This window comes from Athene noctua, chromosome 7 (assembly GCF_965140245.1).
Source record: "Athene noctua chromosome 7, bAthNoc1.hap1.1, whole genome shotgun sequence".
Taxonomy (NCBI): Eukaryota; Metazoa; Chordata; class Aves; order Strigiformes; family Strigidae; genus Athene; species Athene noctua.
This window is the reverse complement of record NC_134043.1, coordinates 12,878,843-12,905,811: the sequence shown is the minus strand read 5'-3', so window position 1 is coordinate 12,905,811 and position 26,969 is coordinate 12,878,843. Positions and strand designations below refer to the sequence as shown.

At 43.6% G+C, this 26,969-nt stretch overlaps 1 protein-coding gene across 3 annotated transcripts in view; it reads right to left on the bottom strand.

Moving 5' to 3' along the window:
• The window catches only part of SEMA5B (semaphorin 5B), a 276,944-nt gene extending 252,360 nt beyond the window's left edge, over nucleotides 1–24,584 (bottom strand). For all 3 annotated transcript variants that reach the window (XM_074910110.1, XM_074910111.1, XM_074910112.1), the window contains exon 1: nucleotides 24,330–24,584. The gene's annotated coding sequence lies outside the window, so the exon portion shown is untranslated. The remainder of the gene's footprint in view (nucleotides 1–24,329) is intronic.
• Nucleotides 24,585–26,969: the final 2,385 nt, after the last annotated feature.

The window sequence follows — 26,969 nt, the reverse complement described above, 5'->3', positions numbered from 1 at the left end:
CTATAATCTAAGAAATAGCTGTGCCTAGACAATAAAAAACAAACAGTAAGACATGTGGTAGCACCACTTCTCAGATGAACATAAAAATTGACGCTGTGAGTGGTCCTAGCCCACTGCAAATGAGAAGTGAAGCATGTTAACCTAAATAAAGCAACCTCCAGTAAGATTTTGGAGATGAGCAGCTGGAGTGATAACATCTTACTCCAGCTCAGCTCCAACTACAACAATATATTTGATGGCAGCTTCCACTGCACAGAGAATCAGCCACCAAAGAGTAACTCATTATGCTGTGGTCCTGCGATGTAAGTAGTCACATCAGCATACTGCAGGCAGCTGCAGCATTGAGCCTTCCCTGACATTTATAAATTCTATATGGTATATGTATTTGGGGGTGTAATGTATAATTTGCATGACATATTTAGAAAGCTCTAATTAATTTTGTGATCGATGCTCTAAAACTACTGAGTGAAGTTAAGATTTTTTTTAAATTGTTAAATTACACTTGTGAATTAACACAAGCAGGGCTGAGTAATCACCACTTCATGTTCATGTATAGTTCATTCAGTTCAATTAAGTTCTGCTGTATAATGAAGAGGAGAAAATAGCCAGATAAAATGCTATTGCAAGAATCTGGGTGACAACTAATACAGTTCACAAAAGAGTAAGAAAATGGTAGATTTTCTTTAAACCTTTTAAAGAAAATTATATTTATTAAGGAGGCAAGATATGTACTATTACTGGTAGAATTATCTCACACTCAGAATGATGAAGTATTTTGTGAACTATCCTTATGAGACGTTTTATCCTGTCCAGCAATACAGTCTGGAGTGGAAAACAGTACCTGTTTAAAAGCGTATCATACAGATGTACAAATATTTTAGAAAATAAGGAATACTATAACCAACTGAAATGCTTTGAAGAATTACATGAAGACACAAATACAGGATTTCTTCAACATTTATTGTATAGGGAACATCTGGAACTCTTCCTCCTGGAGAGGAGCCTACACATTCCTTGTATCTTGTTTGGGTTTTACCTTACTACCTACCACTATGGCAGGAGAGAATCAGTGAAACAATAAAACAATACCATTGGCATCAAGGATTTAAAGTGATCAAATGGATTTTTAGGGCAATAAATATACATTATTTTTTGCTGTGCCTTACTAGCTGGTTGGTGAGCTTACTTGTTACAAGTCTGAGGAGGTTAATTTAGAAGAGAGGAGTTGGTTGATAGGCCAAAAGTGAATATGGATCTATATTCTCCAAACTCATCAATTCTAATTCTTTGTATGGATAAATTTCCCCACAGACCCTCTCTCTTAGTGTAAAAGCTCAGGAAAATCAATCAATATATTTCTTTTGTTATTTGCCACACATACACACCTCCTCAGCTGTGACTGCCTTGGTACCCTCGGTGACGTTGCTTAGTGTCTACTCACACACAAGCCCAACACACCCTTCTCTAGAGATTTATTCTCCTCCGTAACTCACCATGGCAGCAAGAATATAAATTGCTCCAATTTGCAATCTGTCCAAGACTCAGGTGCTCAAAAGCAAAGAGTGCTGAGGTATGAAATGGATGGATACTGACCATGATAAGACAGTTCGGATATCAGAATTACTTCTTACCTTAAAGATAATGACTCCAGCAACATCCTACCCTTTAGCAGAGGAACTCAGCACATGAATCATGGTTATCACCCTCAATTCTGCACTGAAGATCTGGTTGTATCTGACTCTTCTCAACTTGTGAGAACTCGGACAATCACACCTCGGGTCAGAATGTGCAGAATGCTAGTCACATCCTCTTTAAGCCGTGACATAACAAGCAATGCTTTTCCACACCATCAGCAGAGGTGCTGTTACCATGAATACCTAGTGCCAGTAACTTCTCTGTACACATGCTGACAGATGCAACTACTGTTGATCTGTCAGTGAGATCTTCACCTTCAAGAAGTCCACATGAGAAAGACAAAACCTTTTACACATCCATCCTTCTCAATTTGCCAGGCACACCAAGAGGAAGAGCACCAAGCAATGCTAACTGACTGGAGAGCAGATGAACACTGTAACACTGTGCTGCCCAAGCAGCACAGTCAATTCCTGCAGCAGACGCTCATTTGATCAAAAGTGGTTCTGCTGGCAATTTACTTTTCTTGATCCCACAGAAAAAGAGTTTTAGTCTCTGTTTTAAACTTGACTTCTACTTGCTGCCCTCAGGAAAATCAAGGCCAGATAAATGATTTTCAAAGACAAGAGTTTCTTTTTTTCAGATTCAGAAAATTATTTTGTCTTGATGAATAATACAGGCTTCATTCATTTAACTTAACTCAGAGCTACAAAGCACCTCTGCTCTCTCCAGGTAACCAAGGACACATGCATTTTTAACACACTTGTCTCAAAATGAGTTTTCAGGGCAGGCAGTCAAAAAATCCATCCTGTAACTTGGATAATGAGATATGGAGCCATTCGAAACCACTCAACATGCAGCTCCGTGTTGTCACTTCTGCAGATTTACTTTATTAAGGAGGGCTACATTGTAAAGCATTTCTCTTGGGGGTGGTGGTGGGGGTGGTGGTGGGGTGGGTGGAGGAAGGTTATGCAAAACAAGTATTTTTAAGATGCATTACATACTTCCAGAGCTCCACAGAAACCTGAGACTTCTCCAGAAAGTATAGAGAAACATCACTGGTTATTCCACAACATCAAAACACAGATAATTTATCCAGAGAAAGTTAAGGCTCCTCTGAGTTTGCTGGATCTAACATCAATATTGTCTTGACATGATCCTTTCTCTCTCATTTCTAATTCCCTCTTTGCATCCACACATCAAATTTCTGCACTCCACAATCTAACCATTTGTGCTTTTGACATCACATCCCAGCATGTTTCTACATCACTCACCATCTCCAGCATTTCATTCCCGAGCAAGGCAAATAATCCAGCCCCACATCAAAGCAACAAGTAGGAACAATCCAAAAACTGCACAGGTTTCAGTAATGGAAGACAGCAAGGAACAAGCAAGGTCTTACTGCCAAACAGCAAGGAAAATTAATGAGGCTTTCAAACACCCAACTGGCAGTGTTAGTGCGTTAAAAGAATGTAAAAGAGGGGAAAGGACCATCTGCCTGCCAACTTATGAGTACTCTCTGGCTGGTGCTAAAAACTCCACTGACTACTGGGCTTGAAATTCAGGTATTAAAGTTTAAGGGATGTGTTCAAGATTTTTATGAAATGTATGTGATTTACACCAAAAGACACAGCCAGTGATGCTTTCTATCCTCTCTTACTTTTACTAGTATTTTTCCTCTAAATGGATTCTCTGGATCTTTGGCCACTGGTAAAATTTCAGGCTTCCAAAAAGGATACTTTTTAATTTACAATGAATCATAAAATATATGAAACAGGGGTTGATGTATAATTCCAGATTGCTGCTTGGTTGTTGAGCCAAAATAAAAGAAAATAGTAGCCTAATCATCAATCTGAATGATAGCAAGGATGGTCTGAAAAGGTCTATTTTCCTCTGAAACTCTTCTGCTGGCCTTCCTCTAGGTTCTCTAGGATTTGGTGGTTGGTGAGACCGTTTTAAAGATAAGGCACTATTTGACACAGTAGTGATTAGTAGTTGGTTTCTGAAGGTTTTAAAATAGCCCCTACAAGTGATGTTAACCCTAACTTAAAGCTGGGAAGACTCAAGTATCTCAGCTACATTTGTATCATATATCCCACACACATCCCCCCTCATAGTTTGGGGAAAGTAATCCCTACTACCTCTCACACACAAGCCTCCATTCAGAAGCTGTCCTGACTTACCCTGAGAAGCAAAATCACTTTCCTAGGGCTACCACATGAACAGGTGTTAACATCCACATTAAAGAAGGGGGTTAGGGGCTTCCCATTGTATGGACTCATCTTGCTCCAAGACTGTGGTGCCACATTTTCAAAGGTATCCAGAACTACAGTTTTATTCAGAGCACAGAAGATGCACAAGTGGCTTTATCAAAGGACATGCTGGAGTTTGAGCTGAGCATTAATTAGTGGCACCGGAAGATGTACATCTCCAGAGTGAAACCTGAAGCAGCATAAACAGCAATTTATAAGAACGAAGCTTGCACTGATCATTGATCACTGACACGACATATGGTAACAACAGAGCTATCCATAAATATTGGAAAAGAGTAAAAATCTAAAGAGTCAGGAGAAGGGGAAGGAAATTAAGGAAAGTTTAGGCTGACTGTTAAGAGTTCACTACTGATGAATGATATGCTTTCCCAAGGGAAGCAATAGATGCTTAGTTATTTAAAGCCAACAGAGGAAAATGCATTGTAGGGAACAATCCCACATTAGCAAGGGATGAAGTGGATAGGCTGTTAGCCCTTTTCCAATTCTAATTAGCTCATGATTTACTAATAACTCTCCTTTGGGTCAAAAGGTCAAAAGACCCCCACCATTCTGCTTACTTGTCTCCTTAAATATACATTACACAACAGACAGAGCACAAGTTCTCCCTGTATGATGTATCTGCCACCTTGCAGTTATTGAAATATCATGCAGAGAAGCCTTTTCACCACAGAGATTTTACTTTCTAAATGGTGGTGAGCATAACTTTAACTAGAATTTCTGCTTACACTTAGCAAAACAACAGAGCAGTTGCACCAGTTTCTCTGAGACAGAGTGTGCCTGGAAGCTATGCCTGGATGAAGAAAACAGGTTGTGATTAAGATCTGAGATACCTGGAGCAATTCAGGGCTCTGGCTACAAACACTGTTTGCATTCCTAGCAGCTATAATGCACTTTCAGATCAGGCTCCAAACTTCAAGACACCTTGCATCAGCCATTGACTAGGTGGACCAGAAGCCCACCACACATCTCATACTGCTTCTAGAAGAATACATGGGACATACAAAAGACAAAGTGAGCAGTTTTATGTTCAGACAGGACAAAAGATGGGCTAAGAGTTGGAAGACTTGAAAGAAGCAAATTGTTGCAAGTGGCCCACAAGAAGGGGCATTTGGAAAAGGGCGTTTCCCCAGTTGTAGAAAACAAAAAAACTTCTTGCCATTCTAGATTTGAAAGACTAGGTGGGTTGCCAGAGATGAAGGAAAACAAGGGCAGGGAAAAAGAACAAAAGGAAGAAGTTTTGCAAGAATTCAACTATCAGCCATGAATTGCCCATGTTCAAGGGTGACTATGGGATTCAGAAGAGAAGCCAGGCATGGGGAGGAAAGGAGCATAGATTGCATAAGGGCATTTTTTTATTCTCCCTGTCTTTCTGACTCCTATTCTGCCTGAAAAGACAGTTAACGGATTATATATCCTCTGAAAATCCTATTTCTTTTATCTATCACACATCCCTAGAAAGATAAATTGTTGTCCAGAATGAGCCGGGATCTAGAAATACAAGGGTACAGAACTGCAAAAGACCACATAAGCAACCAAGTTTCACCCCCTGCCCACTTATAGTGGTGGTTAAAAGCATAAAACTAAAATTCCTGTGCTAACAGATTCCTAGCTTAGCCAGGCTGAGGTGAGGCCTGCTAACCAGGAAGAGCTGTGGGGCACGCAAAAGCACCAGATGTTTGCCTGCTGAATGACTAATTGTGCCCTCACCCTCAGTAAAGTGTTCAAGTGGCACGAAGAGACACATTCTTGGCTTCATAAACAGCTACTGTTAGCATTCAGTTGAAAATGTCATTAGAATTCTGTCTATTTCAGCCCAAGGTTGGGGTGGCTGAAAACTCCTCGTTCCCTTATGACCCCAACCAGCCCATCAGACAGATACAGAGGTTTTCTGGTGAAAAACAGCTGTAATTACTGGATTAGGTACAGTTATGAGGGTGAAAGCAAAGGACAACGTACAAGCGCTGCAGCCTGCAGGGACTGGGCAGAGGGAGGGAAGGGAGCTGCCAACCTCTTGTGGGGGGCCGGGGACAGCCCTGCCCTGCCGCGAGGGCAGCAGCCCAGTCGGCAGCAGCCCGAGCGGCGGCAGACGGGAGCTTGCCCATTTCTGACAATGAAGATGGGAACTGGGAAAGGAACAGAGGTTACAGGGCAAACAGCATGAGAAAGGTTGGAGCTCAGCCCATTTCCAGCCAAAAGAGCCACATAATTTAGCAGCCTGTAAGAGAAGCAATTCGACTGAAGTTTGTTCTTGCCTTTGGGGGGATTTCTGACAAGAGACACAGAAGGGACCTGCCCTCCTGCATTCAGCAGAGCAGATCCATGATCTCTAAGGACAACCTAACACAGCAGCACTTCCCTGCATCAGGAACCCATGATCTCCAGGCTACAAAACACTGTCTTCATTCTCCTTGCCAAAGAGGGCAGCCAAGGCCAAAAGGCTCTTTCTGAGAAGCAGTGGTACTATGATTATCCTTTGCAGATTGGTGTCAACAAACAGCAACACCCTAGAGGTCCTTCTCTCTCCAGCAGGTGTAACACCCCCAGCAGAAGAGGACAAGCACGGGGATCTGTTGTGACATGAGCCCTTCCTGATGGGAACAGGATGCCAACCAAGTGTGCTCTAGATTTTTTACTAGAACTCCCTGTCAGACTGCCAAAGGTATCAAATAAAAAATCTGCTTATTTTCAACCATGACCACAGTTCAGCGCAGCCAAGTGAAAATAGTTCATTGCAGGTGGACAGCGTATAAAGCACTACACCCAGCCCCTCGAGAGGGCACCCTGCCCTTAACAACATGTATTCCAGCTGTACTGCAACAGATGTACAGTCCCCATTCAGCTTAAAAAATTACTGGCTTCAGTAGACTCACTAGTTTAAAGGTAAAATATGCTATTGGCTCTAACTTCAGTTGTACAACATTGATGCATTCCACCTTCTGTTAAAATATAATCTTGGTAGCTATCCATGTCTGATGCAGTAATGAAAACCAACCGGCTTCTGCAGACCATGAGCCATATGAAATAAGAACTGTGAACTGGGCATGCCAGTAGGAGTGAAACGCAAAAAACTTCTGAAACAGGAAAAGATATGCACAGTCCTCAAGAATGCTTGGTTCAGATTAGAATAGAGGACAAGTATCTTTAAAAGACAGCCTGATCCAAAGCTGATGGAAAGAATTTTAAGACACCCTCCCCCTTTTATTTCAGTGATCTTTGGATCAGGTCCATAGCAGGAGGCTCACAGCCAATTCATAGGCTTTAAATTCATGAGGAACAAATACAGTAACTTCTTGAGTAACTTTTAGAGGGGTAGTTCTAAAAAGACAATTTGCTCTCGGCATTTCAGTCCACATCAAAGCAGGTGCCAACTAATCAAGCTGATGGGAACTTCAGTGGCCGTTGGACCCTTGCAATGTGCACTTGTAGAGGAGAGAATAGAGAACATCTTCATTTGCAGCCCACTTCAAAGTCAAGTTAGCTAGGATATCACAGGACCATGGACCACTGACAAGACAGCCTTGGCAATTTTTTTGTAGTCTCTTAGTCCTGAAAGGGAGCTCCCAAAATTGAAGCTAGTGTGCAAGCCTTAATGCACCGGAGAGGTCTGGCTTTCCATTCGAATGATGAGGTTTGGAGGATCATAGCCAACAGCAGCCACAGAGTCAGCAGCTTGTTTCCAGTTCGTGAATACCATACACAAGCTGGATTTCCACTCTGGAAAGGGAAGGGGTGAAGGGAAATAATTCAAGTTATCATGCCTTTAGGCATCTATGTTTCTTTATTATTTTTTTTTCCTCCCAGGCTGGCACATGTCACTAGGAGCAAAGCCAACACTAGACACACAGTGTGTCAAGTGACTCACCGCTGATCACTGCTTGTTACTGGGAGCACAGGTGTGGAGGAATCTAAGAACGGGAAATGCAAACTTCGTGCATCAAAGGAAATAAGGGTGGCTGATGCCAGCTGTTCTGCAAGTAATTTGGGGAATGAAGTGGAAGAGTTAGCGGCAGCTAACTGGTGGGAATCCAGTTTTTCTGCAAGCACTGCTCCAGCAGGGTGGGTTTCAGAGATAATGCTGCCAGTTTGAACAAGAACATCTTGTTTTTAATAGCACACATCTGTCCTTTCTGTTGTTTTGATGAAAGAAAGGGTCATTTCAAAAGGAAATCACCAAATGGGAGCTGTGTTTCAGACTGATTTTTTCCTATGCATACAACTAATATGCAGAGATAGGAAACTATTTAAAATATACAGCACTTTTTGGACAATCTTTTAAAACAATCTCCGATTAATTCTCACAACTCTAGAAAATGCTGTCATTTTTTTTTTTCTTATGCATTATTACTTCAACAGAGAAACCTGATACTGACTTCCCATTGCTTGCCCAAGGCAATAAGTGAGCTGCAGGTAGGGATGAGTTTAGAAGTTAAAACTTACCAATTCCCAGGTTTGTATTTAAGCAATCACAGCACATGTCTCTCTCAGTCAATTCATGTCCCTTTCTAACTGTTAACAGAGACCGAAGCAGGTGACATTTATACAGGATTACTTGACTCCAAGCAATAATAATACTTGCAATTCTGTAGCTGGCCCAGACTACATGTTCACAGAGCTTTACAAATCCCAGTGACCAAAGCCGTGCAGCATCTCTGTGAAGTACTGTGAAGTACTTTGTAAGGTGACTGAGTAACGACGAATGGAGGGAATGTTTATGGGACATGCTCATATTCACACAGTAAGCCTGTAACAGGACTTGATTCTAGCCGGGGATGCCAGGTCATTCCCAGATGTTTCAGGAATGCTCCAAGTCTTCAAACTATGTTCAACTCAAGAGCCCATTCTGCCCTTCCTTCAGTTTTCAGCCAGAAATACTCTACACAAGAGGCACAGAAAAGATGTAAGAAGACCCTCTCCAGTGATCTTGAACAACCTCCTCAAGGCTAGACATCCACACATAGAAATAGTAAAGGGACCAGTCACAAAAGACTCTATTGTCTTGGTTCTCTAAACAAATTTTTGGGCTGTATGCAGTGTAACGTGCATACCATTTAACCTTTTAGCATTGTTAGTTATAGGTACCAATAAACTCAATAAGGGAACATTTGAAATCAGTCTCACCTAACTGTAAAATCAATGCTACCTGTCACAGCACAGTAAAATGCTAAGGCTCCAGCGGTACTGTATGATTTCAACGCCTAACTACACAAAAACACACACAATGCTCTCTAGGATACTGCAGTCCTGCTAAAACAATTTTCATCAAATGCCTCAAAGAGCTAAAGAGATTGTTATCTGAAAACAAAGAGAAAGCATTTAAACTACAAGGCGCTTGGATTTCAGACGGATTCCCACTGCTATTTGTGTTACAGAAACAGGCAGAGGTTCCACATGAACGGCATGGCACAAGTTGCTATCCATGGAGTAACTTCTCATCCCAAAGAACTTTTGATCTCAATGAACAAAACAGATTACACATACTCTCGTACTCCTTCACAATGGAAAGCTGAGGCAGAGAGCGCTCATCAGACATCCTCCTGGAGTTGGTTTAAACCTCCTGTCCCTGCACCCTCTGACCTCTGCGTGCATTAGAACTTCCTGCAAAAAGGAAATTATTGCCCAATAATCCAGGATGTAAATCTAAATTGCAACAGGTATTTCCTGCTAACTCCCTGAGTTAGTATTATGGTAATTATACAGCCAGGACATCTTCTTGGGGTTAAGAAGATTACATTAAACCACATAAAGGCACACGTTAGTTATCATTCCACCACAGACAGGAGATGCAGCCACTGCACAGGTAGGCACACCTGTGCTAGTTGACAAGGCACAGGCCATATCAGCACAACCAACATCCTAGGTACTTACCTGGGCACTTGATGCCTTTGCTTCTAAAATAAAGCCCTCAGAGCCATGAAGGGACAGCCTCTGAGCTTTCAGAGCTAAAGTGTGTAGAGAAATAAAACTCTAAACCTGTTAGCTGCTAAAGATGTTTTTGTTTAAGTGAGATATCTGTTCCTTTACAGCCCATTGTCTGACCAGGTTCAGCTACATCTAATAGTTCCAGTGAGGAAAAAAAACCCAAACAGAAACTGTAAGAGGGGATTTTTGTAAGTCAGTATGTGTATGAGTGGGGATGGGTTTATGAACTGAACCCATCTAAAGACAAGCAGGTGCATAGTATATCACATCATCCAGTTGCCTCTCTCATCTCTGATGCTTCAAAGTCTCCTCCAAACACCACCTCCATTACCCACAATCCTGAAGCAAAGCCAGGAGGAAACACAGCACACGTGGCATGCTGCACTCTAACAGCAGAAAGGATGTCTTGGCTGCTGACTCCTCAGTAAACCCTTTCTTTTCATTAAGGATATGTCCAAACAGTATTTCACTGGCAGACATGGTCTTCTGCTCAGGCTCAAGACAGCCATTTACAAGTTTTGTTCACCTGCGTCCTTAATTGGGGCTCTCATTTGGCTATGTCCTCTTACCTCTCTTTCCCACACAAGAAACTCCAGCTCAGGAGAGGAAGCACTTTAAACTCCAGCTAATTAACGCAGCAGGAGAAAGTCAGAGCTCAAAATCTACCCTTCCCTATCAGAAACTCCTTACCTTGCAGTTAGGAAACATGAAGCTGCTGACAACTCCTGACACTCCTCCCACAGGAAATTTATTTCTCCCATAACTTCTGGGGAATTACTCCTATACAGTCTCAACATAAAAAATCCTGGGAAGCAGTAACACCCACAGATACACACACCTTCTCAGAGGCAACTGCAGAAACACTAAGGACATGGACATGGCTTTGCTATCATACTTGTTCAGATGGAGCTTCCAAGGTCCTAGGTGAGTTGTGCAATGAAGACAAGGATATGCACCTGTGACTAAATTGTTCTGCTCTGGCACAGCAAGGCCAGGCAGCAGGACACCTGCACTCCTCTCTCAGCTCTGCCACTGACTGCACACCCCAGTCATAAGCCACTAAACACCAGCAGCCAAATCTGAAAATGAGGTGCCTTGCTGGAGAGGCATGGCTCCAAGATCTCCAGTGTCTTTAACTTTCCATGACTTCCATCTGCTTTGAGCTTCTGGGACCCCTGAGACCAGAAATGCACAACCAGACATCCAGGAATGGAGGCTGTACCTCATTAGCCTGTATGAAAAGCCATGTCCTCTGCTGTTCCACACGAGTGGCGCACAGCCATATACACTTCAGTACAACTATGCCTATTAATACAACACGGGGATGTTGCGTATGGGCCCTAATATCTCTCTGTTTCACTTTATCCTCCTCTAAAATGAAAATAAATAATACCCACACAGCATGGCAAAGCACTTTGTAATCCCCAAATGAAGGGTTCCGTAGGTGTGAAGTATTCATAAGTTGTATTTATTTTCAAACTGCAAAAAAGCTTGCTGCTGTGTTCCCTGGCTGTATTTAGTAGACCTCTCTGCTGTACAGATCTGAAGCAGACATCAGGGAAAGGAATGCTGTGATAATCAACTCCTAATCCCACAATCTATTTGTTCTAGTAATTAAAGGAATATTTACTCAGGAAGAAGGTTTACACTAGATGAATAGTTTCTAAGAACAAAATGATTTAATTATGTGTAGACGCAAGAAGAATACTACATATTAAGTAGATTAATTTATGCTCACTAAAAATACAGGCAAAATTGGTGCTTGGCTATTAATTTTCTCTGTTGGAGAAAAGAAAGGGTAAGAGAGGGTTCACAGAGTTGTCTGCTTGAGAAACTTATTTTAAAGTGATCTGAATTTTTTTCAGAAAGAAACAGAGTAAGTCCTTTGCATAAGGTAATTTCATTTACTCACAGTATTTTATAAATAAATTGTATTTTAGACTAAAAGAATAAATTTTATAGAATTAAGTAACAGAGCAAGAAAGAGGTAAAGCATCTTGAGCAAGGAATAAAGGTGATTTTTAAATGATGACGTGATGTGTGAGGATGAACAGGTTGAAGAAGTGGCACATAGCATAGTTACAGAGCCCTTACAGGGGTCAAGGCAGAGCAGGCCAGTGCTGAAGAGTGTTTGATGACACAAGAACTTGCAGCATATGTGGCCCCACCATTCCCATGTTCTGTAGAAACCACCAGACATGGTTTGGCTATAGGAGAGCAAGAGGCAACCTACTACAAGAGTTGTGTTCAACAGTCTCTCTGTCAACAGCTGTTTTCTTTAATAAACAAGACAGACTCCTAGTCTCCAGAAGGTGACAAACACTTGAGCAAAAGAGTAAAGAGAAAGTCTTGATGGGGCTTCAAACAGCAAGATGGCAACTTTGAACTGAATGAGTGTATTGCTTTAGTTACTGAAATTTCTGATAGAGAAAAGCAACACAATATTTTGGTATCAAACTAATTTGTCAGAATTGTTCATTTGATGACACTGTGGATAAAAAAAAATCTGTTCTTTAACAGTTACCATAAGTATTCATAAGTTATCCATCAACAGCATTTGGCCTCGCCTTATAGGAAAAAATGATTACTCAGAAAGGGCAGGGACTACTTCAAGGCCCTCCTGCTTTAACAGAAAGAATTCATCATATTTCTGCTGTCAAACAAGAAAAAGCGACTGCGACTGCAGGACTCTCATTCACTGCCTCCGTCTGCGAGCTTAGACAAGTGTCTCAACTTCTCTTTGCCTCAGCTTCTTCCCTGGTAAAAAGGAAATTTATTCACTTAGGAATCGTAAAGGACAACGCAACGGGTTTGATATATTACAGCTGGATAAGGCACAAAATAGCATGACAATTTTTTTTGTAAATTCTTCTTCCTGTCCTCTACATGTGCCACTAAACATAGAGGAGCAGGACAGTTCTAGTTGATTCTTGTCTTTCTTTTCACCACTGCCTTTCATTTTCTGCACAAGCTTCTTCCCTTTTCAATATCCTTGAAAAACAAGAATTTACTGGCATCCCACCACACTTCAATCTGCCATTATCACCTTGTTTCATACCAACCAGAAAGTTAGCTTTTCCTGTTTGCAAGTATGTAGAAGACTTCAATTCTCAAAGAAACAGACTTCAGCTTACAAGTAAAGATTTTTAGGAGGCTTGCTGAAATGGAATTTAACTAGGTGAAAATTCAGAGATTAATGTATTTTAAGCACAACTCCAGTTCCTACCAAGATTTAACTGCTGCTGAGTTCAGCTGAGCCTCTGTTCAGCTGAATGGTGGAAGTACAGTTAATGTTGTCTGAGGTCAGGGAATGGACTAGGTGATGCATCAAGATCCATTCTGTGAAAGTGTGGCCACTGATATATTAACTTAGTGTCTGACTGTTTATCAGATGCAGGTCGATATTTCATTACAATGTCTAAATCTCCGCCTTTAAAAAAATACAAACCAAAAATTTAGAAGGATATAGGAGAAAGGAAACACACCCTTTGAAACCCTCTGTGAAACAGAGGGGCCAGCAAAATAAAGAGCTCTGTGGCATTTTGGAAATTAATAGCAGCCCATTTTTATCAAATAAATGCTGTTGTAGCTGAAACAACACAGATTGCAGACACATTTGTAGCTTTCTGTCTTACAGAGAAGCCAAAGTTTTCGGGGAAAGATCTTCCTACATCAATCCGCTTTGAAGTGCTTCCTACAATCATGATAATCTGTTCCAGAAACTGGTCATAATAGAAAACACCATTTCAAAGCAGTCTACAAAGCGCATTTCTAAAAATGCTTTCAGTTACACCTCAATTGAAAATATGCCACTGAGCCACTTACTTTTTTCATCGAGGAGGGTTGCCTGTGATAAGCACGCATTTTTCCTGATCTCCTGCCTTTTAATCATGTCTATCAAGTCATTGTAACTGACAGACATGTTAGCTCTGCTATTCAAAACAAATAAGAGATGCCTAAATTATACTGCTGCATTTTAAAGAGGTACTGTCATGCTGAAAACCCGGGGCCAACTCATGCAGCCCTGACTACTCAGGTAGTATGCCAATTTCAAAAGCAAATAGGCCTTGGATAAGAACGGCAGGATGTGAACTTTTTGGGTTTTTTAAACAAAAAATCCAATTTTAACTTACTTAAATGGAATTTTCGCTATTGATGTCCTTTGGTGCACAATCAGGCCCTTATCTCTTCTACAAATATCTTAGACCATTAGAACTGCAGGTCTTTATTCTTCATAGTATTAATTTAAACCCTGATTCTACCAGGTAGAAGTCTGCCATGTAAATAATCCCACAGGCTCAGGCCCTTGTGATAACTACAGTGAAGCACTTCAGTAGTTCATTTGGTCTGTTGGTGGAGAAAAGTCTTACCCAACCCAAGTGAAAACTTCCAAGGTTTTTTTCATTCCTCACTTGAATCAGCTTGGGAAAAGGAAGAACAGCAAGCCTCATTATTTTACTTCTGTTTCTAATCAGTTACTTCTGCATCTCATGTTCAAACATTTTGAAAGCTTAAAATTCAACAGAAATAGAGATCTTCTTAGTTTGGGTTTTGTTTTAATTAAAACTGGAAATGCTTCTCTTGGTGCTGGGTTTTGCAATAGCATAATCTTGTGAACCTATTTTTGGAGAGTGCCTCTTGACCAATATCATCCCTATGCAATCCTATCCCATAGGTAAAAACTTGTCTTTGAGTTTTTGGGCTCATACTACTAGTCCTCAGTCAAGCACAACTGCAGCTCCTCAGTGAGGCTGCACTAGTGTATCTGTGAGTAGAACTGGGCTCTTGCACTTTTCATGGATGTCGAAGTCCTTTGAGAGCTTTGTAAATGGATAGCAGAGTAGGCTGCCAGAAAATAAAGAGTTTTCATTAAATGATAACATCTTTCCAAACTAAAACAGAAATTGTACTACTTATGGGAAGGTTCTAGTCCTCTCATACCACAAGTATCACAGTTAAGGTTAGTGCAGGCCAACCGTACACTAGTATAACTTTCGGAAATAGTTTAAGAGTGTTTGCCTTGTGTTAGCAATCAAGAACTCAGGCCAGTAAATTCTCATCCACATGTCATTTCACGGAAACGAGTAACACTTTACGCATTTGTACAGATTGCAAAAGTGAGCTTCATTCTGCAGGCTCAGATCTTTTACTTGCAAGAATGGAATGGCTTCCTCACCAGAAATTCAACCTGAACTCTGCCCTCAGTTTGAAGTGTCTCTTTTCTCTTTGCCTACATCGCAGTGCCTCTGAGTGAAAGAGAGTCTGGTTATGCCCAGGCAAAGTGCAGACAGATGTTTTGACATTTCCCTGCAGAGAGCTCCTCTGACACAACGCTGCTCTGATTTACAAGCAGTGCTGCTGCTGCAGTCCCTACCCACCTCCCAGCCATCCTCCTCTGGCAGTAAAAACCTGCTGTTGCCTTTTACCACAACAGCTACTCCAGTTATTCAGCAGGCATGTATCACACCAGGCTCCTCATGCCAAGAGCTTCCTATACCACTATCCCTATTTTCTGCCTTCCAACTTAATAGTCCTTATCTGCTAATTATCTATCTGCTGAGTTCTGCTCTGAAATCGCTGCTGTTGCAGTTCTCCCAAACCTTTGCAGCTGTCAGTGATACTTCTTTGGCCAGTAGCATCCTTAGAAAGCATTCAGAGAAGAGCCATCAGGCAACAAGGACTGAAAAAACACAGAACGATCCAGTATTATATTGAAATATCCCAGAGAAATTAAGAGATTACTTAATTGCAGTTTACAGCTACTTCCACAGCAAGAAAATGTGATGCTCTGCTCTCCAGATGAGAGTGTAACAGGATGAAGAACCTAGCAATGATAAACCAAGAGGCAATATAATTGCAAGGGTTCCTGAGTTTTAAACACTTAACCAAGAATTGCAGGATGTTCTCTTCCTTCAGAAATACTTAAATTTAAATTGGATGCTTGTTTAGAATAGTTGACCAGCTTGAACATGAATCAGCTCAGGGAAGTTCTGTGCCTTCAGGAAAGACAGATGACTGCAAGCACCTTTCTGGAGTTACCATCCATCACTGTGGGAGAAGGGACTAGATAGGGAAGAATTCCAGGAATCAAAGGTAAAATGTAAACTAAAGGGTGAAATGCTCAAAACCCGGTTCACATGTGTTCTCTCACAAGTCAGTATTTTTCATCTGAGTAGAGACCAAGTGACTGTAGAAAAGACTGCTTCCCTAAATTATATCATCTGCCAATGAGTTTTCAATGAAAAATAGGTTTGTCAGCCTTGATACACTTTGTCTTTATGAAAATAGGAATGAAATATAACATTGGGAGCAATCTTATACATTTGTTTTAACTAATTTAGCATTTTGGATGCCTTAGCTTATGAACTTTACAAAGAGATTCTGGCAAAGAAGGATGGCATTGTAACTTCAGCCTTCTTAAAATTAACTCACACCAGCTATTCTCAGTAGTATCATCATTATATGTGAAACTGTGCTCAAATGAAGAATCAATAAATAAATATGAAGAAGAAATTTAGTGAAAAAACGAAGTGCTATTAGCATTCCAGGAGTATAATAAACTCATAACTCTCTGAGGCAAAGCAGTGAAGCCCAGATTTGCAAAGCAACCACAGACAAGGAGGTGTGCAAAGCTCATTTCAAATATAAGCTGGTTTAATATTTCAAACACCCATTAGAGGGAACACATAGTATTAGCAATATCATGGTTTGTATTCCTCATGTATGGTCCTTGACAAATACAGAAGGTATCTAGTAAACTACTCTCTCAGGAACAATTTCTGTTGGAATGTTAAATTTTAAAGATGTTCATCACTTGCTTTTGTTTTAATTTAGTCTATATAGATGCATGTCCGGTGTGCATATAAAAATATAAAATATAGGAATGATCCCTAGCTCATCTTCAAGATGTTGGGACCAACTGTGCACATGTGATCAGGGTACTTTTTTCTCAAACTGTAGTCACATAACTTGAATGGTACTGCTTAGGTGAGTAAAGGATTTGCACAGCCGAGTTACCTACTGGCAATGTTTAGCAATGAGATAAATGCAGAGACTTGTAAGACACAAGTCTAGGGCTCTGATGCAGGAAAGCAATGAGATTAAATATTTCGTTCATAGGATTTAACTACATATTTAGAATTAAGTATGTAAATAAGTGTTTTCAGGGGTTGTAACCTTGCCTCTGCCACTAATGCACTCTATGACCTTGAGCAAGTCACATAAACCAGGACTTTTCACAAGTCTCAAAGTCTAATTTGCACTGATTTCAGTCACTGGCAATCCTACTGGGCACTTATCTGCATCATTTCATTTCACGATATCTTTACCAGGTGAGCGCAAAATTCTCTAGGCCATAGTCCTTTCATGCCTCAGTTTCTCTCCCTGACGGTTATTACTTCTGACTGCTGAGGATGGTTGTCAAAACTGAAATAAGGGTAAGTTGTAATATCATATCACTCCATTATCCTCACAACGCAGGAACTGTGGAATTCTTCACAATTTGTATTATGTGTTACATCCTTCATCGGTATTGAAACAGCGCATAGTTCCAGTGTGTAGTCCTATGTTGCTCATGTTGAATAAAGAATGTATCTTTATCCTACCACAAGCCACTAATGATATTCTTTCCCCTGTTCTCTTGTATTTTAAGTAGGTGGTTACCAGCTGCAATTACAACTAAAAGCTAAGCTCTCTTAGACTGGAGGTGCACCTTGGACACAGACAGAAACTGAATCTCAGCTTTTAATTTTCAGTGGAAATGCCCTTCGCATGTGGAGTGGACCCCAAAAAGGTCAGAAAGTGAAATATTAAGTGATTTATAAATATATGACTGATTGCTCAGTCCAAACCATGTGTTTGAAAATCTCCTGGCACACAATCATCTTCAATCAGGAAGAGAGAACAGAGAAAGGAACATGAGGCAGGGCGGGGGGATCTGTAATCGCTCTAACAAACTTCTGAGACCTAGCCAATTTCTCCTTCCCTCCATTATATATACAGGCTCCAAAAAGCATCTTTCCACATTCTTGAATTTACTATATTATCCTGTCAAATTAAGTTATCCAGAGTAAACTTCCTACCCTTTCCTTTCTTGTCTTATTTTTTTTCCTCTAATCTTTGATTTATTGTAAATCAGCATCATAGGAGATAAATAAGCAACCTTTAGCTGAAACAGCAACTAAACAACTTCCACGTGGCCAGGCAACACGGCAAAGCAATTAAACCTACCCAATAGGCCATCTGTAGTCAGCATCCTCTTACCTTAAGAGGCTGGCCACAACATGTTCCCAGATTTAGTTCTTATTCCTACCTCTGAGTTGTGCAGATGATTCCCAGCACCCACTCAAAACCTCTTTGAAGTTACTATGAATCTACACAGCCAGGTAGGATCAGTGGCCCCAATTCTGTTGCAAGAATGAGAATGTGGCCAAGGTCTCATTGGAGTATGTTTCCTACCCCTCAGGAAGACAGGCAGGATCTTCTCTTTTCTCACATAACTAGTCATAACCGTCACAGCCATATTTTGGAAACACCAGTTTGATCTCTGAGTCAAGACACTTTCATAGCACATAAGAAATTTTCATTCTGTTGTCCTTTCAAATAAAGTTAAAGCTATTTTTTCATTTTTAGTCTACATCAGTAGCCTCCACAAGGCTTGCACTTGAAATGAAAAATCCTACTTTTAAAATGACAAACACTGAACACAAGACATTCGTTACCACTAAAAAAAGCCCTCTCTGTCTATGGAGGAGCATAATTCATTCACTGATACACACACCCACATTTTCTCCAGGGAGTTTCACAAATTCACATGCACTCCTAGCACTAAATTTTGCATTTCAGTCTAGGCATTAGCTATAAAAGATGTGTAAAATCTTATGTAGTCAGACAGAAGCTGTTCCCTATTGGCTACATAATAAGCATCTTAGGTGGCTCCAGGGTATAAAATTATTCCAAAAGGGGTGTGGAAAAAATTACACTGCATAAATTGATTCCAGATCCACCTGTTCCAGGTGCCAGGAAATATATTTGTTAAAGCCATCTGCTTGTCTTAAAAGCTAACAGTTTTTGAAGACTATGCACAAGCAATCTGCAAAATATACAGACTTCAGAAGCCACAAACCCTTGAACTGCAAATGCCTTGTAGATGCCTGTGTAGGACTTAGCCTGACTGTTCTGCAGGACTGCAGACAGCATCACTGCTTAACATCTGAGCATATCCAGCATCAAGGTATGTCCTCCACAGCACAGAGGGTTCAAGGCTACTGGAGGATCCATTTGGCATCACCAGACCCTCACATGTTATTCCCAGTTAGGGAGGCTGCCTCATGGGTTTGAAGTTATGATTAAGCTTTTGAGTGCAGCACAATATTTGGCAGAGACAAAACCCATGACTATGGTTCTTCTCTGCAGGTTGCTACATCCCAGCTGGTCACGTGCTGTACAATGGATAAAGTTAAACCTTTGAAACCGGCACTCTGCAATTTATTTGGCTTCTAGCAAGAGCCTAACAGGGAGTATGTTATATGCTGAGACTAGAAAGCCCACAAGCATTTAGCCTGCTCAACAAAGCAGGTGACCCACAAAGGTCAGACACTGCTACGGTTTGTGTTTATCAGGGTCTGATCATGTAGGGTGCTGTTTCCTGGAGACGCATTAACAAGAATGAAGAACATGTAGCACCTTGTAAGATCAAGCTCCTTCACAGCAGCTTCTGGGAAGAAAACATCCTGTGCTCTCTCCACAAATAATCCCTTACTGAAAAACAATGAAATTATATAGATGATTTATAAACTCCCAAGGTGTTCACCATTGATTTGTGGATTAAGACTAGTAATCAGTATGTTTACTTATGATCTCATTTAAAGCCCACTAAAAAGTAAATAAAGACACACCAGTCCTTAACCAAGACAGCACTTTGGTATATGCTTAATTATAAGCACATGAATAGCCCTGTCACCAATTCAGAGTCATACTCCGTAACTTGGTAACATGCTTCACATGCAAATCACCTCCCAGACTTATTACATTCCGAAACAAAACAAACCAATTTGGTTTGTAGATACATATTTGATAACAGTAATATTTCTAGAGTATCACTACTCATACACACATCAGAAAATCACTTAGTGATTTTGTGTGGGCCTTACAAATTTTGCTTTATATGAGTGCTGAAGCAGAGGTAACTTTGGGAGTTGCAGCACTGTAGTCAAGGAGACCTTGCATACCAAAAGTCACAGTTGTGCTGTCAGAGCTCTGCTGCACTTTGCTCACATGGTTTGAGCCTGGGGTAAGAAATTAACTGCTGTCATGCAGTACTTTTCTGGACAACAATGAGAACAGAGGTGAAATAAATACTGAGGCTAACTGTGCTTGAAGAATAATCTCTAGCAAGTAAGGCACTGTCCACACAAGTTGTAGGCTCAGATACCTGTCAAAGTCTTGTATCTCATATTCAGACAGCTCCCACCAAAACTCATGAAAATTGCCACCATGGACAGAGATGGGATGAGTCATGGCACTGGGCACGCTGAAGGATGCAGCAGCCCACAGTGTAAAAGGAAAAGCAACAATCCCTACAGTAAGACTAGCTGACACACTTTCCCTTCAGTGCATTGTTTTTTTCCCCCTTAAAAAGAAAAAATAGCAACAGAACAATAACAAAGAGCTGTTGACTTGATCCTCAAAGTCAACAATGCTCATATTTGGACACAGCCCGTTTCAAGGCATAGCAGGGATAGCGCTGTAATACTTCATGGTTTGTCTCTTGGACTAAATCGCAAGGATTCAACCTAAAATAGTGACAGTTCACCTTCACAGTATTCAGTCTGTGAAAGACAAGACCACCACTTAAGACTGCCTTTGCAATCTCATCATGACTTGATACTATGTATCTGCTGCACAACCAACACCAATGAATTTCACCCCTAGAGAACAGTTCTGAATTGCCTCATCACTATCTGTAGAGGATTAAATTTCCCTTTTTTAGTTTTACACCAGAAATTATCTAGTTGGGCATGATTTGAAGTGAGGCAAATCCCGTCGCAGACTGCACACTGGACTGCACCTAAACTCTTGGCACTGCCCCAGCAGTGGAACATCTTCACATTACTGTGACAGACTCCTTATTCTTTAACGCTTCCCTGCTCTCTTGGGGCTGGTCTGCACTTTCTGCTGCAGCTCGTGCCATTAAGGCAGTGAGCAACACTTAGGAGACCTGACAAAGCTCGAGTCCAGTGCATGGCTTTCTGAGGACAGACCCTCAGTAAAATTACCAATGACTCTCAGTAAAAAATGAACTGAGAAATGCTAATCTAATGATTCCAGGCATATAGATAAATAAAAGGTGAAAAGGCTTTTAAATGCATTCTAAAACCAACGTTTTATAAGACAGATCAATATATTTCTCTAGGCTGGAAACAAATAAGTTCTCAAAGAAAGTTAAATTCAGAGAAGAAAATGTTTAGGTTTTTTACTACAGAAAACAGTGATGACAATTCCTTGGAGGGCATTTATATAAACAGCAATCCAAAGCTAGGGCTTCATCATGCTCTTCCTAAAATCAGTGGAGTAAGAACAGGTTAAGGTTACTGCATGTTAAGTACAGTCAGTACTTAACATGAACACAAGTAGCTTTCCAATCATACAGCATTGTCCTTAATTTCCAAGCTTTCACTGGTCAAACCGGCATATGGAAGTGATGCAACCACGAAGTAAAACAATGACAGAGACTGCATCTTTTACGCAGTCAATTAATCTCCCTGATGTCTTTACAAGGAATCACCTGAATAAGGGCTACCGGCTAACACCCTAAATTCCCAGATCCCAGTAGACAGAGCACACATCAGTACTCAAGGCAGACAGGCAGCCGCGCAGCGGATTGCTTTGTGGTATTGTTTGATACTGCCCCCTTTTGCCAAACAGCAAGGCAACAGCCTAGACTTCACACAGAAACTTTTCATGTCATCTATTTATTTTCAGGAAAACACATTCATGCAGATGGTCTTATTTAACCCTAGCATGACTGCTCACATGATTATTAATCCTGACTAAAATAGAAATCCACTATCAAGCCATGTTTAATATCACAGAGTGAGACTGCTCTCCAGGAACATTTCCTCTAACAAGGATCCATCCTATCTCAGCCCAAGTCAAGCAGGACTTTACAACTGACTACAAGGTAGGAAGCAAAGACAGTAAAGTCTGGGTGTATGTTCCCCCAAGACAGCTGTCTGCCTGCAGAATAAAGGACGATCATACTGGATGACCAAAGCCATTTTGTTTGGGCACTTTTTTCATCTTGCCACAAAGCAACTGAAATCCCATGGCAACACCTGTATGGAGTTTCTGTCAGGCTACACACTTTCCTACTGAACCCACGCCCGTGCCATCTCTTCGAGTCTGTATGAACTGATGGGGGCCACCTTGTTAAAAGTCATTCCCCACACAGACCCTCATCTCCTACATCTCTGTTCAAGCCTTTTGTCTTCTGGGGTTGTGCTTTTTCACTCGCCGAAGTTTGCGCATTTTCTCCTCCCTGGTTGCTCCAGCTCTTTGCGGGAAGGGAGGGAGGTCACAGGGGGGCAGCCACTGCCAATTCCATCAGCCTGGCGGGCTGAGGGGATGAACAAAGCAAATATCTATATTCTGAATGGCAGAATCTACCCCCCCCCTCCATCCCCCCCCAGTGACTTCAGGATTAACATGTCCCCAACAGGGAGGACAAAAACTTAACCTCTCTGAGGAAAGAAAGCAAGATAGAGAGAAAAAAAGGAGAAATTGCCTCCACTTCACTGAAAAGGCAAGAGGCATAACAAAATGCAGAGAAGCCCTACTATAGCCTGCCTAGTGCAGAGTCTACTTATCATCCAATCCAATCTGAACAGAAAAGTTTTGGTCCAAGCAGGAGAAAAAATGAAAAAAGATATGGATGATTCAAGTGACTGTTTAAAAATGAAATCTCTATTTAAAAATCTGGTTCAATATCAGCAGGATTTTTCTTTTTCCTATTGCTGCCTTCTCTGCAGTTTATGACCAGTTTTCTCCCTTGGGTGCTTACAAATCACACATATAATCAAGAGAGCACTTTTCTGTATGAGTAGCTTGTTCCAGCTACTCTCACTCCTCCTCCTTGCCTTCATTCACCCAGGATCTCCACTGATCTCAAACAGCAGTAAGAATCAAAGCCCATTATAACTTTTAGCTTAGTTGGTTTCTATTTTGTTCGCAGTGCAGTTGGCTTGGGGTCTCAGTCTACCATTGAACCCATCCAGAGGCAAAGACAGCTAACCTCTTCCCACTCAGACTATAATTTAGGAAAAGAAGTATTTTCTGTAATGAGAGGGAACACTTGCACAACAAAAAAATTAAACCTTACGATGATCCCAAACTGATATATCTATACATAAATAGTTCGGGGGGGGGGGGGGGGGGGGGGGGGGAGGAAGGGAAAAAAAATTAAACCCCAACCAAAAATAAAAACAAAACAAACAAAAAACCCGGGATCTGGCATCTACCATGTTTGGAGACCTTTTTTAAGGACAGGAAATTATCTAAGAGTCTAAACTGAGCCAACAGAGGACAGTGAACCTTTAGGACCTAGATACTCCTCTATACTTAGGCTCCACCTAAAAGCCCATGAACAGACAGGTTCAGTACCGACTTGGCAAGCACACCTTTTGTTTGTTTCCTCTGAGGCGTAACAGTAAGTGTGCTCCTGGGAAGCACCGGCGAGCTGAGCGTAGTGCTGGAAAATACAGAGCTCCAACTTTTGGTGTGGGTGTTGGAACTGGATCGACAAAGGTTGTTTCTGGGAATCCTCCCCCCTGCCCCATAAGTTTCTAACAATACTGGGAGCTAAGGAGCTGCACAAGGCTCTCTGCTTCCCTCTCCCTCTCCCCTTTGCTTTTGATCTCCATCAGGACGTGAGCTGAAATCTAATGGACCACCCCTACCACAAAGACAAATTACCATCTGAAAAAAAAAATCATTAATATCCCTCCGTGTAGGCTATCCGGCTTCCCACCACTGCACCCCCTTCCCTTTCGCCACAGCCCCACTCAGCGGGTTTAGGGAGAGCTGGGAAGGGGAGGGGGGGGGGGGAGAAAGAGGAAAGAAACCACCTCCACTGCCACCTCCTACCTAGCGTCCTCTCCAGCGCTGCCGGACTGCAAAAACAGCCACAAGAAAAGCCCTTTTCGCTCCGCAGCCCGCGGGGAGCGGGAGGACGGCGCACGGAGCGCCGGGCACAAACCCCCCCGCGCCCCGCAGGCTGCCCCCGGCCCCTCCATCACCCCGCGGCAGTGCCCCGCGCCGGCCGCCGCAGGGCCGCGCTGCAGCCCGGGGCTCCCCACCTTACCGGGGCTCTCCACTTCTCCGGGACCCCCATCCCAGCGCAGCCCGTTCGCCCCGGCCCCCCGCCAAGTTGGGAAGTTTGCGCGCCCCCTCCCCGCGGCCGGGCCCGCCGCCCGCCCGCCCCCCGGCCCGCCGCCGCGCCGCGCTTACGGGGTGGCCGCCGGGCTGCCGGTGCGGGGCTCACCGGCACATCGCGCTCCGGCTGCCGCAGGAGCGGGGGCAGCGGCGGCGCGGCTCGGCTCGGCTCGGCTCGGCTCGGCGCTCGGAGGGGAGCGGAGCGGAGCGGAGCGGCGGCTCTCGCCAGCCCCGCGCTCAGGGAGCGCCGCCTCGGGCCATGCGAGCGGCGGCGGGCAGCGTCCCCGCGGCGCGGCCGGAGTTGGGACCGAAGTCCTCCCCTGCGCTCCGCTGCCTCTTCCCGGCGGCTCCGATCAGCGCCGCTTCAACTCTTTCCATCGGAGACCGGGGGGAGGAGGGGGAGGAGGCGGAGGAGGAGGAGGTAGGGAAGGAGGAGGGAGCTAGGGGCTGGCAGCCCCAACTCGCACTGATGTCAACTAATATATTCAAAGTTCAACGGGGCATTTCTTCGCAGGCGAATCGCCCTCGCCGCCCTCCCCCCGGGCCGGCGGGGGGTCCAACGAAGCAGGGTGGCTCTCCGCGGCCGGGCCCCTGGCGGGGGGCGGGCGGCGGGGGCTGGCCCGGAGGGGTCGGGGATAGGGGCTGGCACACTTCTCGGACGGGCAGGTTCGAGTGCCACCAGCGTGAGGAGAGCTGAGGGTGGAGGAGAGGCACCAGATAAGAGCCAGCGGCGGAGCGCCCGTTGCATTTAAATCCCCCCCCTTCCCTCCCTGCTGGAAGGGGCAGGGGCGGCAGCGGCCGGGATGGGACGGGAGCGGGGCGCGGGGGAGCCGCCGGGCTGGGGCTGGCAGTCGCGCCGCGGGCCCTCTGGCCGGGCTGCGGGGCTGCGGGGCAGACGCCGGGCAGCGGCCGCCTGGGGACGCCGCCTGGCAGCGCTTGCGGCGAGCCCCGGGCGGAGCGCGGGTCCGGGCCCGGCGCTGCTCCCCTCACCCGGCGGCCGGGCTGAGGCTGCGTCTCCCCGTCGCGATGTCCGCCGGCTCGCCGGGGGCGAACGGGCTCGAAATGAACACGGGGGAGGGAAGGTCAAAGTTTGCTCACGCCGAAGCGGCAGACGGCCGCGGAAAATCCGCGGCAAGGCGCGTAGGCGGCGCGGAGCGCTAAGGGGGAAGCAGCGCCGCTGTGCGCTGCCCGGCGGCAGCGCCGCCCGCTCCGCTCCGCTCCGCGCCCGCGGCCCGCGAGCCCCCCAGGGCGCCCTCGGGGAGCGCTGGGGGCTGTTGGGGGGGTGCATCAAAGGTGTTTTTGCGAGTGGCTGATGTGCCGCGGTGTCCCCGCGGCGTGCACAGTTCCTGCACACCGGTCGCGGCGGCCGCACCACGCCGTAGGATGATCTCTGCTGATGGACGACCCGCCAGGAAAAGGATAAAAATACATCTGGGCTGGTTTAGTGACATTTAAAAATCGCAAGATAAGAGCCTCCGTTATTTATCAGCTGAATCCCCAGATAGAATGGCCTGCATGGGTGCCATTGCATATGTATGTGTGCGTATCTAATGAGACTGGGATTTTTTTCTCCTGTAAACTGATTCAGTCATTCATGTTGACAGTATGTTATAGCTATATATAAACAGTGGGATTGTATGATGGCTCATCAATGCGATGACAGCCGATTGTGGTGGCAGTGGGTGTTCTCCCAGTTCACATCTCAGAGAACTAACAGCATAGATCCACGGCGATGGTCATTATACAATACGTAATGGTTTGCCTGTTCTTAATTTCTCAGTCATTCCTTAATCAGGTAACTACATCTCTACATCCGCTCACGCAGTAACACGGGTTTGGATACAGCTTGTATGAAGCAGTCAATACATTATTTATATGTATAGCGTTTTCGATCTGATTTCCATTTTAAAACCTGTACCAGAAAGTTGAGGACAGGTAATGGGTACAAAATAATTGCAGTGTGGCTTTGTATTCTGCTTGACACTCAAACTCAGGGATAAGCCTCGAGCCAGGCACAGCCTGGCAGGGCTGAGCAAACTGCCCCATGCATAGCGGCATCGCACCTGCCCCTCTCTGTCCATCTCTTCTGAAGACCCACAGAAAACCCCTAGCTGATTTGTTGTGATAGCATCTTCTTAGGGTACTGTCTTAATTTACATGTAACTAGTAAATAACAGTCAAGCTCCTCCTCTCCCTAACATGCGGCGTGATATCTTTCAATTTAGTAAATTAATTTTAAATAAAGATGTACAGCAGCCTGGCTGTTTGGAACAGAACACAGCACGGGGCTGCACTGCTGTGCTGGCGCACTGCTGGCTTTGCTTTACAGGGTTGCTGTCCTGAGCCTACAGGATAAAACACCTCACCAAATCCCATAACTCCACATGCAATTTCCAGGAGGCTAAGCGCAACCTTTCTTCCTCCTAAGACTTGTAGATGAGGCGCTGAGCACTGAACAGTAAGTAGCATGAGACCACATTAAACTGTTTTTTTCCCAGTGTCTGTCAAAATTTAAAGATCTAAGGGATAGCACTTTTCTATTAAAGAAAAGATTGAGTGTTTTCCCTAACATCTTCTAGCATTTTCCTGCTACTATTTTGCTGTTTTCCCCCCAAAGCTGGCAGTAATTCTGTTGGGTGTGTGTGTGCATGCATTGCTCAGAGACCCACGAATAAAGGTGTATATGAAATCCTGTAATGTTTCCTTGGACGCTCA